We start from the raw sequence: 17512 nt of genomic DNA, 5'->3' as shown, positions 1-17512 counted from the left end.
TGTGTGTGTCTGTGTGTGTACAGACTTACTGATACTACAGGAGGGTCCACTCCAACCCGCTCCACATACACACCCATAACCCTGACTGGTCTCCACACAGCTCCCTCCATTAGAGCAGGGGTTGGACAGACACGCATGCTCTGCTGTGGGGGGAAGACACAAAGGGTTAAAGACACATGCTGGGAGAGACTGACTGGCCAATGAGAGCAGAGAGGACCTGAGAGCAGAGAGGACATGGGAGAGGAGAGAACCTGGGAGAGGAGATGCCCTGGGAGAGGAGAGAGGACCTGGGAGAGGAGAGGACCTGGGAGAGGAGAGAGGACCTGGGAGAGGAGAGAACCTGGGAGAGGAGAGAGGACCTGGGAGAGGAGATGCCCTGGGAGAGGAGAGAGGACCTGGGAGAGGAGAGGACCTGGGAGCAGAGAGGACCTGGGAGAGGAGAGAGGACCTGGGAGAGGAGATGACCTGGGAGAGGAGAGGACCTGGGAGAGGAGAGAACCTGGGAGCAGAGAGGACCTGGGAGCAGAGAGGACCTGGGAGAGGAGATGCCCTGGGAGAGGAGAGAGGACCTGGGAGAGGAGATGCCCTGGGAGAGGAGAGAGGACCTGGGAGAGGAGATGCCCTGGGAGAGGAGAGAGGACCTGGGAGAGGAGAGGACCTGGGAGCAGAGAGGACCTGGGAGAGGAGAGAGGACCTGGGAGAGGAGAGAGGACCTGGGAGAGGAGATGACCTGGGAGAGGAGAGGACCTGGGAGAGGAGAGAACCTGGGAGCAGAGAGGACCTGGGAGCAGAGAGGACCTGGGAGAGGAGATGCCCTGGGAGAGGAGATGCCCTGGGAGAGGAGAGAGGACCTGGGAGAGGAGATGCCCTGGGAGAGGAGAGAGGACCTGGGAGAGGAGATGCCCTGGGAGAGGAGAGAGGACCTGGGAGAGGAGAGGACCTGGGAGCAGAGAGGACCTGGGAGAGGAGAGAGGACCTGGGAGAGGAGATGACCTGGGAGAGGAGAGGACCTGGGAGACGAGATGCCCTGGGAGAGGAGAGAGGACCTGGGAGCAGAGAGGACCTGGGAGAGGAGAGGACCTGGGAGACGAGATGCCCTGGGAGAGGAGAGAGGACCTGGGAGCAGAGAGGACCTGGGAGAGGAGAGGACCTGGGAGAGGAGAGGACCTGGGAGCAGAGAGGACCTGGGAGCAGAGAGGACCTGGGAGAGGAGAGGACATGGGAGAGGAGATGCCCTGGGAGAGGAGAGAGGACCTGGGAGCAGAGAGGACCTGGAAGCAGAGAGGACCTGGGAGAGGAGTGGACCTGGGAGCAGAGAGGATCTGGGAGCAGAGAGGACCTGGGAGAGGAGAGAGGACCTGGGAGCAGAGAGGACCTGGGAGAGGAGTGGACCTGGGAGCAGAGAGGATCTGGGAGCAGAGAGGACCTGGGAGCAGAGAGGACCTGGGAGAGGAGAGAGGACCTGGGAGAGGAGTGGACCTGGGAGCAGAGAGGACCTGGGAGCAGAGAGGACCTGGGAGCAGAGAGGACCTGGGAGCAGAGAGGACCTGGGAGAGGAGTGGACCTGGGAGCAGAGAGGACCTGGGAGCAGAGAGGACCTGGGAGAGGAGTGGACCTGGGAGCAGAGAGGACCTGGGAGCAGAGAGGACCTGGGAGCAGAGAGGACCTGGGAGAGGAGAGAGGACCTGGGAGCAGAGAGGACCTGGGAGAGGAGAGAGGACCTGGGAGCAGAGAGGACCTGGGAGCAGAGAGGACCTGGGAGCAGAGAGGACCTGGGAGCAGAGAGGACCTGGGAGAGGAGAGAGGACCTGGGAGAGGAGAGGACCTGGGAACAGAGAGGACCTGGGAGAGGAGAGGACCTGGGAGAGGAGAGAGGACCTGGGAGAGGAGAGGACCTGGGAGAGGAGAGAGGACCTGGGAGAGGAGAGAGGACCTGGGAGAGGAGAGGACCTGGGAGAGGAGAGGACCTGGGAGCAGAGAGGACCTGGGAGAGGAGAGGACCTGGGAGAGGAGAGAGGACCTGGGAGAGGAGAGGACCTGGGAGAGGAGAGAGGACCTGGGAGAGGAGAGGACCTGGGAGAGGAGAGGACCTGGGAGAGGAGAGGACCTGGGAGAGGAGAGAGGACCTGGGAGAGGAGAGAGGACCTGGGAGAGGAGAGAGGACCTGGGAGCAGAGAGGACCTGGGAGCAGAGAGGACCTGGGAGCAGAGAGGACCTGGGAGCAGAGAGGACCTGGGAGCAGAGAGGACCTGGGAGCAGAGAGGACCTGGGAGAGGAGATGACCTGGGAGAGGAGAGGACCTGGGAGAGGAGAGAGGACCTGGGAGAGGAGAGGACCTGGGAGCAGAGAGGACCTGGGAGAGGAGAGGACCTGGGAGAGGAGAGGACCTGGGAGCGGAGAGGACCTGGGAGCAGAGAGGACCTGGGAGAGGAGAGGACCTGGGAGCAGAGAGGACCTGGGAGAGGAGAGGACCTGGGAGAGGAGAGAGGACCTGGGAGAGGAGAGGACCTGGGAGAGGAGAGGACCTGGGAGAGGAGAGAGGACCTGGGAGAGGAGAGAGGACCTGGGAGAGGAGAGGACCTGGGAGAGGAGAGGACCTGGAAGCAGAGAGGACCTGGGAGAGGAGAGGACCTGGGAGAGGAGAGAGGACCTGGGAGAGGAGAGGACCTGGGAGAGGAGAGGACCTGGGAGAGGAGAGAGGACCTGGGAGAGGAGAGAGGACCTGGGAGAGGAGAGAGGACCTGGGAGAGGAGAGGACCTGGGAGAGGAGAGAGGACCTGGGAGCAGAGAGGACCTGGGAGCAGAGAGGACCTGGGAGCAGAGAGGACCTGGGAGCAGAGAGGACCTGGGAGCAGAGAGGACCTGGGAGAGGAGAGAACCTGGGAGCAGAGAGGACCTGGGAGCAGAGAGGACCTGGGAGCAGAGAGGACCTGGGAGAGGAGAGAGGACCTGGGAGCAGAGAGGACCTGGGAGAGGAGAGGACCTGGGAGCAGAGAGGACCTGGGAGCAGAGAGGACCTGGGAGCAGAGAGGACCTGGGAGCAGAGAGGACCTGGGAGAGGAGAGGACCTGGGAGAGGAGAGGACCTGGGAGAAGAGAGGACCTGGGAGAGGAGAGGACCTGGGAGCAGAGAGGACCTGGGAGAGGAGAGGACCTGGGAGCAGAGAGGACCTGGGGGAGGACCTGGGAGAGGAGAGGACCTGGGAGCAGAGAGGACCTGGGAGAGGAGAGGACCTGGGAGCAGAGAGGACCTGGGAGAGGAGATGACCTGGGAGAGGAGAGAGGACCTGGGAGAGGAGAGGACCTGGGAGCAGAGAGGACCTGGGAGCAGAGAGGACCTGAGAGCAGAGAGGACCTGGGAGAGGAGAGAGGACCTGGGAGCAGAGAGGACCTGGGAGAGCAGAGAGGACCTGGGAGAGGAGAGAGGACCTGGGAGAGGAGAGGACCTGGGAGCAGAGAGGACCTGGGAGAGGAGAGAGGACCTGGGAGAGGAGAGGACCTGGGAGGGAGAGGACCTGGGAGCAGAGAGGACCTGGGAGAGGAGAGGACCTGGGAGCAGAGAGGACCTGGGAGAGGAGAGGACCTGGGAGCAGAGAGGACCTGGGAGAGGAGAGGACCTGGGAGCTGAGGACCTGGGAGAGGAGAGGACCTGGGAGCAGAGAGGACCTGGGAGAGGAGAGAGGACCTGGGAGAGGAGAGAGGACCTGGGAGAGGAGAGGACCTGGGAGCAGAGAGGACCTGAGAGCAGAGAGGACCTGAGAGCAGAGAGGACCTGGGAGAGGAGAGAGGACCTGGGAGAGAGAGGACCTGGGAGAGGAGAGGACCTGGGAGAGGAGAGGACCTGGGAGAGGAGAGGACCTGGGAGAGGAGAGAGGACCTGGGAGCAGAGAGGACCTGAGAGCAGAGAGGACCTGGGAGAGGAGAGGACCTGGGAGAGGAGAGAACCTGGGAGCAGAGAGGACCTGGGAGCAGAGAGGACCTGGGAGCAGAGAGGACCTGGGAGAGGAGAGAGGACCTGGGAGCAGAGAGGACTGGGAGAGGGAGGACCTGGGAGCAGAGAGGACCTGGGAGCAGAGAGGACCTGGGAGCAGAGAGGACCTGGGAGCAGAGAGGACCTGGGAGAGGAGAGGACCTGGGAGAGGAGAGGACCTGGGAGCAGAGAGGACCTGGGAGAGGAGAGGACCTGGGAGCAGAGAGGACCTGGGAGAGGAGAGGACCTGGGAGCAGAGAGGACCTGGGAGCAGAGAGGACCTGGGAGAGGAGAGGACCTGGGAGCAGAGAGGACCTGGGAGAGGAGAGGACCTGGGAGCAGAGAGGACCTGGGAGAGGAGATGACCTGGGAGAGGAGAGAGGACCTGGGAGAGGAGAGGACCTGGGAGCAGAGAGGACCTGGGAGCAGAGAGGACCTGAGAGCAGAGAGGACCTGGGAGAGGAGAGAGGACCTGGGAGCAGAGAGGACCTGAGAGCAGAGAGGACCTGGGAGAGGAGAGAGGACCTGGGAGAGGAGAGGACCTGGGAGCAGAGAGGACCTGGGAGAGGAGAGAGGACCTGGGAGAGGAGAGAGGACCTGGGAGAGGAGAGGACCTGGGAGCAGAGAGGACCTGGGAGAGGAGAGGACCTGGGAGCAGAGAGGACCTGGGAGAGGAGAGGACCTGGGAGCAGAGAGGACCTGGGAGAGGAGAGGACCTGGGAGCAGAGAGGACCTGGGAGAGGAGAGGACCTGGGAGCAGAGAGGACCTGGGAGAGGAGAGAGGACCTGGGAGAGGAGAGAGGACCTGGGAGAGGAGAGGACCTGGGAGCAGAGAGGACCTGAGAGCAGAGAGGACCTGAGAGCAGAGAGGACCTGGGAGAGGAGAGAGGACCTGGGAGAGGAGAGGACCTGGGAGAGGAGAGGACCTGGGAGAGGAGAGGACCTGGGAGAGGAGAGAGGACCTGGGAGCAGAGAGGACCTGAGAGCAGAGAGGACCTGGGAGAGGAGAGAGGACCTGGGAGAGGAGAGGACCTGGGAGCAGAGAGGACCTGAGAGCAGAGAGGACCTGGGAGAGGAGAGGACCTGGGAGAGGAGAGGACCTGGGAGAGGAGAGGACCTGGGAGAGAGAGAGAGGACCTGGGAGAGGGAGAGGACCTGGGAGCAGAGAGGACCTGAGAGCAGAGAGGACCTGGGAGAGGAGAGAGGACCTGGGAGAGGAGAGGACCTGGGAGCAGAGAGGACCTGAGAGCAGAGAGGACCTGGGAGAGGAGAGGACCTGGGAGAGGAGAGGACCTGGGAGAGGAGAGGACCTGGGAGAGGAGAGAGGACCTGGGAGCAGAGAGGACCTGGGAGAGGAGAGAGGACATGGGAGAGGAGAGAGGACCTGGGAGAGGAGAGGACCTGGGAGAGGAGAGGACCTGGGAGCAGAGAGAACCTGGGAGAGGAGAGGACCTGGGAGCAGAGAGGACCTGGGAGAGGAGAGGACCTGGGAGCAGAGAGGACCTGGGAGAGGAGAGGACCTGGGAGCAGAGAGGACCTGGGAGAGGAGAGGACCTGGGAGCAGAGAGGACCTGGGAGAGGAGAGAGGACCTGGGAGAGGAGAGAGGACCTGGGAGAGGAGAGGACCTGGGAGAGGAGAGGACCTGGGAGCAGAGAGGACCTGAGAGCAGAGAGGACCTGAGAGCAGAGAGGACCTGGGAGAGGAGAGAGGACCTGGGAGAGGAGAGGACCTGGGAGAGGAGAGAGGACCTGGGAGCAGAGAGGACCTGAGAGCAGAGAGGACCTGGGAGAGGAGAGAGGACCTGGGAGAGGAGAGGACCTGGGAGCAGAGAGGACCTGGGAGAGGAGAGGACCTGGGAGCAGAGAGGACCTGAGAGCAGAGAGGACCTGGGAGAGGAGAGGACCTGGGAGAGGAGAGGACCTGGGAGAGGAGAGGACCTGGGAGAGGAGAGAGGACCTGGGAGAGGAGAGAGGACCTGGGAGCAGAGAGGACCTGAGAGCAGAGAGGACCTGGGAGAGGAGAGAGGACCTGGGAGAGGAGAGGACCTGGGAGCAGAGAGGACCTGAGAGCAGAGAGGACCTGGGAGAGGAGAGGACCTGGGAGAGGAGAGGACCTGGGAGAGGAGAGGACCTGGGAGAGGAGAGAGGACCTGGGAGCAGAGAGGACCTGGGAGAGGAGAGAGGACATGGGAGAGGAGAGAGGACCTGGGAGAGGAGAGGACCTGGGAGAGGAGAGGACCTGGGAGCAGAGAGAACCTGGGAGAGGAGAGGACCTGGGAGCAGAGAGGACCTGGGAGCAGAGAGGACCTTGGAGAGGAGAGGACCTGGGAGCAGAGAGGACCTTGGAGAGGAGAGGACCTGGGAGCAGAGAGGACCTGGGAGCAGAGAGAACCTGGGAGCAGAGAGGACCTGGGAGCAGAGAGGACCTGGGAGAGGAGAGGACCTGGGAGAGGAGAGGACCTGGGAGCAGAGAGGACCTGGGAGCAGAGAGGACCTTTGTAAACCCCCCCACACCTACTGAATCCACTCAGCCAATCAGCACACCCCCCAACACCCCTGAATCCAATCAGCCAATCAGTACAACCCCCCCTACGCCCCCTGAATCCAATCAGCCAATCAGTACACACCACAACGCCCCCTGAATCCACTCAGCCAATCAGTACACAATATGGTCCCTCTCTTTCTAAAATTATCTGCCCAAATTGTTGCAACCCCTATTACTAGCCTGTTCAACCTCTCTTTCGTGTGGTCTGAGATTCCCAAAGATTGGAAAGCAGCTGCGGTCATCCCCCTCTTCAAAGGGGAGACACTCTATACCCATACTGCTACAGACCTATATCTATCCTACCCTGTCTTTCTACGGTCTTCGAAAGCCAAGGTAACAAACAGGTCACCGACCATTTAGAATCCCACCGTACCTTCTCCGCTATGCAATCTGGTTTCAGAGCTGGTCACGGGTGCACCTCAGCCACACTCAAGGTACTAAACGTTATCATAACCACTATCGATAAAAGACAGTACTGTGCAGCAGACTTCATCGACCTGGCCAAGGCTTTCGACTGTCAATCACCAACTACTTCTCTGATAGAGTTCAGTGTGTCAAATCGGAGGGCCTGTTGTCCGGACCTCTGGCAGTCTCTATGGGGGTGCCACAAGGTTCAATTCTCAGGGTGACTATCTTCTCTGTATACTGTACATCAATGATGTCGCTCTCGTTGCTGGTGATTCTCTGATCCACCTCTACGCAGACAACAGCATTCTGTTGACTTATGGTCCTTCTTTGGACACTGTGTTAACTAACCTCCAGACGAGCTTCAATGCCATACAACTCTCCTTCCGTGGCCGCCAACTGCTTTTAAATGCTAGTAAAACTAAATGCATAATCTTCAAACGATCGCTGCATGCAACTGCCCGCCTGCCCAGCATCACTACTCTGGACGGCTCTGACTTAGAATATGTGGACAACTACAAATACCTAGGTGTCTGGTTAGACTGTAAACTCTCCTTCCAGACTCACATTAAGCATCTCCAATTCAAAATTAAATCTAGAATTGGCTTCCTTTATCGCAACAAAGCATCCTTCACACATGCTGCCAAACATACCCTTGTAAAACTGACCAAATCAAAATCAAATTAAATTAAATCAAAATCAAATCAAATTTTATTTGTCACATACACCTGGTTAGCAGATGTTAATGCGAGTGTAGTGAAATGCTTGTGCTTCTAGTTCCGACAATGCAGTAATAACCAACAAGTAATCTAACTAACAATTCCTAAACTACTGTCTTATACACAGTGTAAGGGGATAAAGAATATGTACATAAGGATATATGAATGAGTGATGGTACAGAGCAGCATAGGCAAGATACAGTAGATGGTATCGAGTACAGTATATACATATGAGATGAGTTGGTAAACAAAGTGTCATAGTTAAAGTGGCTAGTGATACATGTATTACATAAGGATGCAGTAGATGATAGAGTACAGTATATACGTATACATATGAGATGAATAATGTAGGGTAAGTAACATTATATAAGGTAGCATTGTTTAAAGTGGCTACCGATCCTCGACTTCGGTGATGTCATATATAAAATAGCCTCCAACACTCTACTCAACAAACTGGATGCAGTCTATCACAGTGCCATCCGTTTTGTCACCAAAGCCCAAAACACTACTCACCATTGCAACCTGTACGCTCTCGTTGGTTGGCCCTCGCTTCATACTCGTCGCCAAACCCACTGGCTACAGGTTATCTACAAGTCTCTGCTAGGTAAAGCCCCGCCTTATCTCAGCTCGCTGGTCACCATAGCAACACCCACTCGTAGCACACGCTCCAGCAGGTATATCTCACTGGTCACCCCCAAAGCCAAATCCTCCTTTGGCCGCCTTTCCTTCCAGTTCTCTGCTGCCCATGACTGGAACGAACTGCAAAAATCTCTGAAGCTGGAGACTCATATCTCCCTCAGTAACTTTAAGCACCAGCTGTCAGAGCAGCTCACAGATTACTGCACCTGTTCATAGCCAATCTGTAAACAGCCCATCTATCTACCTCATTCCCATACTGTATTTATTTATTTATTTAGCTCCTTTGCACCCCCGTATCTCTACCTGCACATTCATCTTCTGCACATCTACCATTACACTGTTTAATTGCTATATTGTAAATACTTTGCCACCATGGCCTATTTATTGCCTTACCTCCCTAATCTTACCTCATTTCACTCACTGTATATAGACTTATTGTTTCTTTTGTTCTACTGTGTTATTGACTGTGTGTTTGTTTTATTCCATGTGTAACTCTGTTTTGTTGTTTGTGTTGAACTGTTTTGCTTTATCTTGGCCAGGTCGCAGTTGTAAATGAGAACTTGTTCTCAACTGGCCTACCTGGTTAAATAAATGTGAAATAAAATTTAAAACATAAAAAATACACCCCCCTACCCAACCTGAATCCACTCAGCCAATCAGTACACCCCCCTAAGCCCCCTGAATCCATTCTGCCAATCAGTACACCCCTCTACGCCACCTGAATCCATTCAGCCAATAAGTACACCCCCCTACCATTGTGTCATCATAATGCTTTAGCAAATGTACATTACACCAGGAGCATTGGTAGACAATGTAAGTAACTTAATGTATGTCCCTCTAACTGTCTCAATGCCTCCACTGATCCCACAGCTGTTGTACATAGCAATCATGTGTCTATGAACCATAATTATACTGTTACCACTGAGGTGGTGTGTCCCAGTAGGAAGACCACTGAGGTGGTGTGTCCTATAGGAAGACCACTGTTAACACTGAGGAGGTGTGTCCCAGTAGGAAGACCACTGTTAACACTGAGGTGGTGTGTCCCAGTAGGAAGACCACTGTTAACACTGAGGTGGTGTGTCCCAGTAGGAAGACCACTGTTAACACTGAGGTGGTGTGTCCTAGTAGGAAGACCACTGTTACCACTGAGGTGGTGTGTCCCAGTAGGAAGACCACTGTTACCACTGAGGTGGTGTGTCCCAGTAGGAAGACCACTGTTAACACTGAGGTGGTGTGTCCTAGTAGGAAGACCACTGTGTCCTTACTGTTAACACTGAGGTGGTGTGTCCCAGTAGGAAGACCACTGTTAACACTGAGGTGGTGTGTCCCAGTAGGAAGACCACTGTTAACACTGAGGTGGTGTGTCCTAGTAGGAAGACCACTGTTAACACTGAGGTGGTGTGTCCCTAGGAAGACCACTGTTAACACTGAGGAGGTGTGTCCTAGTAGGAAGACCACTGTTAACACTGAGGTGGTGTAGGAAGACCACTGTTACTGAGGTGGTGTGATAGGAAGACCACTGTTAACACTGAGGTGGTGTGTCCTATAGGAAGACCACTGTTAACACTGAGGTGGTGTGTCCTAGTAGGAAGACCACTGTTAACACTGAGGTGGTGTGTCCCAGTAGGAAGACCACTGTTAACACTGAGGTGGTGTGTCCTATAGGAAGACCACTGTTAACACTGAGGTGGTGTGTCCCAGTAGGAAGACCACTGTTAACACTGAGGTGGTGTGTCCTATAGGAAGACCACTGTTAACACTGAGGTGGTGTGTCCCAGTAGGAAGACCACCACTGAGGTGGTGTGTCCCAGTAGGAAGACCACTGTTAACACTGAGGTGGTGTGTCCCAGTAGGAAGACCACTGTTAACACTGAGGTGGTGTGTCCTAGTAGGAAGACCACTGTTAACACTGAGGAGGTGTGTCCCAGTAGGAAGACCACTGTTAACACTGAGGTGGTGTGTCCAGTAGGAAGACCACTGTTAACACTGAGGTGGTGTGTCCTAGTAGGAAGACCACTGTTAACACTGAGGTGGTGTGTCCCAGTAGGAAGACCACTGTTAACACTGAGGTGGTGTGTCCTATAGGAAGACCACTGTTAACACTGAGGTGGTGTGTCCCAGTAGGAAGACCACTGTTAACACTGAGGTGGTGTGTCCCAGTAGGAAGACCACTGTTAACACTGAGGTGGTGTGTCCCAGTAGGAAGACCACTGTTAACACTGAGGTGGTGTGTCCTAGTAGGAAGACCACTGTTAACACTGAGGTGGTGTGTCCTATAGGAAGACCACTGTTAACACTGAGGTGGTGTGTCCCAGTAGGAAGACCACTGTTAACACTGAGGAGGTGTGTCCTATAGGAAGACACCTGTTAACACTGAGGAGGTGTGTCCTAGTAGGAAGACCACTGTTAACACTGAGGAGGTGTATCCCAGTAGGAAGACCACTGTTAACACTAAGGAGGTGTGTCCTATAGGAAGACCACTGTTAACACTGAGGTGGTGTGTCCTATAGGAAGACCACTGTTAACACTGAGGTGGTGTGTCCTATAGGAAGACCACTGTTAACACTGAGGAGGTGTGTCCTAGTAGGAAGACCACTGTTAACACTGAGGTGGTGTGTCCTATAGGAAGACCACTGTTAACACTGAGGTGGTGTGTCCTATAGGAAGACCACTGTTAACACTGAGGTGGTGTGTCCCAGTAGGAAGACCACTGTTAACACTGAGGTGGTGTGTCCCAGTAGGAAGACCACTGTTAACACTGAGGTGGTGTGTCCTAGTAGGAAGACCACTGTTAACACTGAGGTGGTGTGTCCCAGTAGGAAGACCACTGTTAACACTGAGGTGGTGTGTCCCAGTAGGAAGACCACTGTTAACACTGAGGTGGTGTGTCCCAGTAGGAAGACCACTGTTAACACTGAGGTGGTGTGTCCCAGTAGGAAGACCACTGTTAACACTGAGGTGGTGTGTCCTAGTAGGAAGACCACTGTTAACACTGAGGAGGTGTGTCCCAGTAGGAAGACCACTGTTAACACTGAGGTGGTGTGTCCTAGTAGGAAGACCACTGTTAACACTGAGGTGGTGTGTCCTATAGGAAGACCACTGTTAACACTGAGGTGGTGTGTCCTAGTAGGAAGACCACTGTTAACACACTTAGACATAAAGGAAGACCACTGTTAACACTGAGGTGGTGTGTCCTAGTAGGAAGACCACTGTTAACACTGAGGAGGTGTATCCTATAGGAAGACCACTGTTAACACTGAGGAGGTGTGTCCTATAGGAAGACCACTGTTAACACTGAGGGGTGTGTCCCAGTAGGAAGACCACTGTTAACACTGAGGTGGTGTGTCCTAGTAGGAAGACCACTGTTAACACTGAGGAGGTGTGTCCTAGTAGGAAGACCACTGTTAACACTGAGGAGGTGTGTCCCAGTAGGAAGACCACTGTTAACACTGAGGAGGTGTGTCCTATAAGAAGACCACTGTTAACACTGAGGTGGTGTGTCCCAGTAGGAAGACCACTGTTAACACTGAGGTGGTGTGTCCCAGTAGGAAGACCACTGTTAACACTGAGGAGGTGTGTCCTATAGGAAGACCACTGTTAACACTGAGGAGGTGTGTCCTATAGGAAGACCACTGTTAACACTGAGGTGGTGTGTCCTAGTAGGAAGACCACTGTTAACACTGAGGAGGTGTGTCCTAGTAGGAAGACCACTGTTAACACTGAGGTGGTGTGTCCTATAGGAAGACCACTGTTAACACTGAGGTGGTGTGTCCTATAGGAAGACCACTGTTAACACTGAGGAGGTGTGTCCTAGTAGGAAGACCACTGTTAACACTGAGGTGGTGTGTCCTATAGGAAGACCACTGTTAACACTGAGGTGGTGTGTCCTATAGGAAGACCACTGTTAACACTGAGGTGGTGTGTCCTAGTAGGAAGACCACTGTTAACACTGAGGTGGTGTGTCCTAGTAGGAAGACCACTGTTAACACTGAGGAGGTGTGTCCTATAGGAAGACCACTGTTAACACTGAGGGGTGTGTCCCAGTAGGAAGACCACTGTTAACACTGAGGTGGTGTGTCCTAGTAGGAAGACCACTGTTAACACTGAGGTGGTGTGTCCTAGTAGGAAGACCACTGTTAACACTGAGGAGGTGTGTCCCAGTAGGAAGACCACTGTTAACACTGAGGTGGTGTGTCCTATAGGAAGACCACTGTTAACACTGAGGTGGTGTGTCCTATAGGAAGACCACTGTTAACACTGAGGTGGTGTGTCCTAGTAGGAAGACCACTGTTAACACTGAGGTGGTGTGTCCTAGTAGGAAGACCACTGTTAACACTGAGGTGGTGTGTCCCAGTAGGAAGACCACTGTTAACACTGAGGTGGTGTGTCCTATAGGAAGACCACTGTTAACACTGTTAACACTGAGGTGGTGTGTCCCAGTAGGAAGACCACTGTTAACACTGAGGTGGGTGTGTCACTGAGGTGGTGTGTCCCAGTAGGAAGACCACTGTTAACACTGAGGTGGTGTGTCCCAGTAGGAAGACCACTGTTAACACTGAGGTGGTGTGTCCTATAGGAAGACCACTGTTAACACTGAGGTGGTGTGTCCTAGTAGGAAGACCACTGTTAACACTGAGGAGGTGTGTCCTATAGGAAGACCACTGTTAACACTGAGGTGGTGTGTAGGAAGACCCTAGGTGGTGTGTCCTATAGGAAGACCACTGTTAACACTGAGGTGGTGTGTCCCAGTAGGAAGACCACTGTTAACACTGAGGAGGTGTGTCCTAGTAGGAAGACCACTGTTAACACTGAGGTGGTGTGTCCCAGTAGGAAGACCACTGTTAACACTGAGGTGGTGTGTCCCAGTAGGAAGACCACTGTTAACACTGAGGTGGTGTGTCCCAGTAGGAAGACCACTGTTAACACTGAGGAGGTGTGTCCTAGTAGGAAGACCACTGTTAACACTGAGGTGGTGTGTCCTATAGGAAGACCACTGTTAACACTGAGGTGGTGTGTCCCAGTAGGAAGACCACTGTTAACACTAGGAAGACAACTGTTAACACTGAGGTGGTGTGTCCCAGTAGGAAGACCACTGTTAACACTGAGGTGGTGTGTCCTAGTAGGAAGACCACTGTTAACACTGAGGAGGTGTGTCCCAGTAGGAAGACCACTGTTAACACTGAGGTGGTGTGTCCTAGTAGGAAGACCACTGTTAACACTGAGGTGGTGTGTCCTATAGGAAGACCACTGTTAACACTGAGGTGGTGTGTCCTAGTAGGAAGACCACTGTTAACACTGAGGTGGTGTGTCCTATAGGAAGACCACTGTTAACACTGAGGTGGTGTGTCCCAGTAGGAAGACCACTGTTAACACTGAGGAGGTGTGTCCTAAGGAAGACCACTGTTAACACTGAGGAGGTGTGTCCTATAGGAAGACCACTGTTAACACTGAGGTGGTGTGTCCCAGTAGGAAGACCACTGTTAACACTGAGGTGGTGTGTCCTAGTAGGAAGACCACTGTTAACACTGAGGTGGTGTGTCCTAGTAGGAAGACCACTGTTAACACTGAGGAGGTGTGTCCCAGTAGGAAGACCACTGTTAACACTGAGGAGGTGTGTCCTATAAGAAGACCACTGTTAACACTGAGGTGGTGTGTCCCAGTAGGAAGACCACTGTTAACACTGAGGTGGTGTGTCCCAGTAGGAAGACCACTGTTAACACTGAGGTGGTGTGTCCTATAGGAAGACCACTGTTAACACTGAGGAGGTGTGTCCTAGTAGGAAGACCACTGTTAACACTGAGGTGGTGTGTCCTAGTAGGAAGACCACTGTTAACACTGAGGAGGTGTGTCCTAGTAGGAAGACCACTGTTAACACTGAGGTGGTGTGTCCTAGTAGGAAGACCACTGTTAACACTGAGGTGGTGTGTCCTATAGGAAGACCACTGTTAACACTGAGGAGGTGTGTCCTAGTAGGAAGACCACTGTTAACACTGAGGTGGTGTGTCCTATAGGAAGACCACTGTTAACACTGAGGTGGTGTGTCCTATAGGAAGACCACTGTTAACACTGAGGTGGTGTGTCCTAGTAGGAAGACCACTGTTAACACTGAGGTGGTGTGTCCTAGTAGGAAGACCACTGTTAACACTGAGGTGGTGTGTCCTATAGGAAGACCACTGTTAACACTGAGGGGGTGTGTCCCAGTAGGAAGACCACTGTTAACACTGAGGTGGTGTGTCCTAGTAGGAAGACCACTGTTAACACTGAGGTGGTGTGTCCTAGTAGGAAGACCACTGTTAACACTGAGGAGGTGTGTCCCAGTAGGAAGACCACTGTTAACACTGAGGTGGTGTGTCCTATAGGAAGACCACTGTTAACACTGAGGTGGTGTGTCCTATAGGAAGACCACTGTTAACACTGAGGTGGTGTGTCCTAGTAGGAAGACCACTGTTAACACTGAGGTGGTGTGTCCTATAGGAAGACCATAACACTGAGGTGGTGTGACAGTAGGAAGACCACTGTTAACACTGAGGTGGTGTGTCCTATAGGAAGACCACTGTTAACACTGAGGTGGTGTGTCCTAGTAGGAAGACCACTGTTAACACTGAGGTGGTGTGTCCCAGTAGGAAGACCACTGAGGTGGTGTGTCCCAGTAGGAAGACCACTGTTAACACTGAGGTGGTGTGTCCCAGTAGGAAGACCACTGTTAACACTGAGGTGGTGTGTCCTAGTAGGAAGACCACTGTTAACACTGAGGTGGTGTGTCCTAGTAGGAAGACCACTGTTAACACTGAGGTGGTGTGTCCTATAGGAAGACCACTGTTAACACTGAGGTGGTGTGTCCTAGTAGGAAGACCACTGTTAACACTGAGGTGGTGTGTCCCAGTAGGAAGACCACTGAGGTGGTGTGTCCTATAGGAAGACCACTGTTAACACTGAGGTGGTGTGTCCCAGTAGGAAGACCACTGAGGTGGTGTGTCCTATAGGAAGACCACTGTTAACACTGAGGTGGTGTGTCCCAGTAGGAAGACCACTGTTAACACTGAGGAGGTGTGTCCTAGTAGGAAGACCACTGTTAACACTGAGGTGGTGTGTCCCAGTAGGAAGACCACTGTTAACACTGAGGTGGTGTGTCCCAGTAGGAAGACCACTGTTAACACTGAGGTGGTGTGTCCCAGTAGGAAGACCACTGTTAACACTGAGGTGGTGTGTCCTAGTAGGAAGACCACTGTTAACACTGAGGTGGTGTGTCCTATAGGAAGACCACTGTTAACACTGAGGTGGTGTGTCCCAGTAGGAAGACCACCGTTAATACTGAGGTGGTGTGTCCTATAGGAAGACAACTGTTAACACTGAGGTGGTGTGTCCCAGTAGGAAGACCACTGTTAACACTGAGGTGGTGTGTCCCAGTAGGAAGACCACTGTTAACACTGAGGAGGTGTGTCCTATAGGAAGACAACTGTTAACACTGAGGTGGTGTGTCCCAGTAGGAAGACCACTGTTAACACTGAGGAGGTGTATCCCAGTAGGAAGACCACTGTTAACACTAAGGAGGTGTGTCCTATAGGAAGACACCTGTTAACACTGAGGTGGTGTGTCCTATAGGAAGACCACTGTTAACACTGAGGGGGTGTGTCCCAGTAGGAAGACCACTGTTAACACTGAGGTGGTGTGTCCTATAGGAAGACCACTGTTAACACTGAGGTGGTGTGTCCCAGTAGGAAGACCACTGTTAACACTGAGGTGGTGTGTCCTATAGGAAGACCACTGTTAACACTGAGGTGGTGTGTCCTAGTAGGAAGACCACTGTTAACACTGAGGTGGTGTGTCCCAGTAGGAAGACCACTGTTAACACTGAGGAGGTGTGTAGGAAGACCACTGTTAACACTGAGGTGGTGTGTCCCAGTAGGAAGACCACTGTTAACACTGAGGTGGTGTGTCCTATAGGAAGACCACTGTTTACACTGAGGTGGTGTGTCCTATAGGAAGACCACTGTTAACACTGAGGTGGTGTGTCCCAGTAGGAAGACCACTGTTAACACTGAGGTGGTGTGTCCTATAGGAAGACCACTGTTTACACTGAGGTGGTGTGTCCTATAGGAAGACCACTGTTAACACTGAGGTGTGTGTGTCCACTGAGGTGGTGTGTAGGAAGACCACTGTTAACACTGAGGTGGTGTGTAGGAAGACCACTGTTAACACTGAGGGAGGTGTGTCCTATAGGAAGACCACTGTTAACACTGAGGTGGTGTGTCCTAGTAGGAAGACCACTGTTAACACTGAGGTGGTGTGTCCTATAGGAAGACCACTGTTAACACTGAGGAGGTGTGTCCTATAGGAAGACCACTGTTAACACTGAGGTGGTGTGTCCTATAGGAAGACCACTGTTAACACTGAGGTGGTGTGTCCTAGTAGGAAGACCACTGTTAACACTGAGGAGGTGTGTCCTATAGGAAGACCACTGTTAACACTGAGGAGGTGTGTCCCAGTAGGAAGACCACTGTTAACACTGAGGAGGTGTGTCCTATAGGAAGACCACTGTTAACACTGAGGTGGTGTGTCCCAGTAGGAAGACCACTGTTAACACTGAGGTGGTGTGTCCCAGTAGGAAGACCACTGTTAACACTGAGGTGGTGTGTCCTATAGGAAGACCACCACTGAGGTGGTGTGTCCTATAGGAAGACCACTGTTAACACTGAGGTGGTGTGTCCCAGTAGGAAGACCACTGTTAACACTGAGGTGGTGTGTCCTAGTAGGAAGACCACTGTTAGGAAGACCACTGAGGTGGTGTGTCCTAGTAGGAAGACCACTGTTAACACTGAGGTGGTGTGTCCTATAGGAAGACCACTGTTAACACTGAGGAGTTGTGTCCCAGTAGGAAGACCACTGTTAACACTGAGGAGGTGTGTCCTAGTAGGAAGACCACTGTTAACACTGAGGTGGTGTGTCCTAGTAGGAAGACCACTGTTAACACTGAGGTGGTGTGTCCCAGTAGGAAGACCACTGTTAACACTGAGGTGGTGTGTCCTAGTAGGAAGACCACTGTTAACACTGAGGTGGTGTGTCCTTTAGGAAGACCACTGTTAACACTGAGGTGGTGTGTCCCAGTAGGAAGACCACTGTTAACACTGAGGTGGTGTGTCCCAGTAGGAAGACCACTGTTAACACTGAGGAGGTGTGTCCCAGTAGGAAGACCACTGTTAACACTGAGGAGGTGTTTCCCAGTAGGAAGACCACT

General features: G+C 53.5%; 1 pseudogene; it reads right to left on the bottom strand.

The window, feature by feature from the left end:
• The window catches only part of LOC135524866 (protein jagged-1b-like), a 125554-nt pseudogene extending 117361 nt beyond the window's left edge, over window positions 1-8193 (bottom strand).
• Window positions 8194-17512: the final 9319 nt, after the last annotated feature.

This window comes from Oncorhynchus masou, chromosome 31 (assembly GCF_036934945.1).
Source record: "Oncorhynchus masou masou isolate Uvic2021 chromosome 31, UVic_Omas_1.1, whole genome shotgun sequence".
Taxonomy (NCBI): domain Eukaryota; kingdom Metazoa; phylum Chordata; class Actinopteri; order Salmoniformes; family Salmonidae; genus Oncorhynchus; species Oncorhynchus masou.
This window is presented reverse-complemented; position numbering and strand designations above follow the sequence as displayed.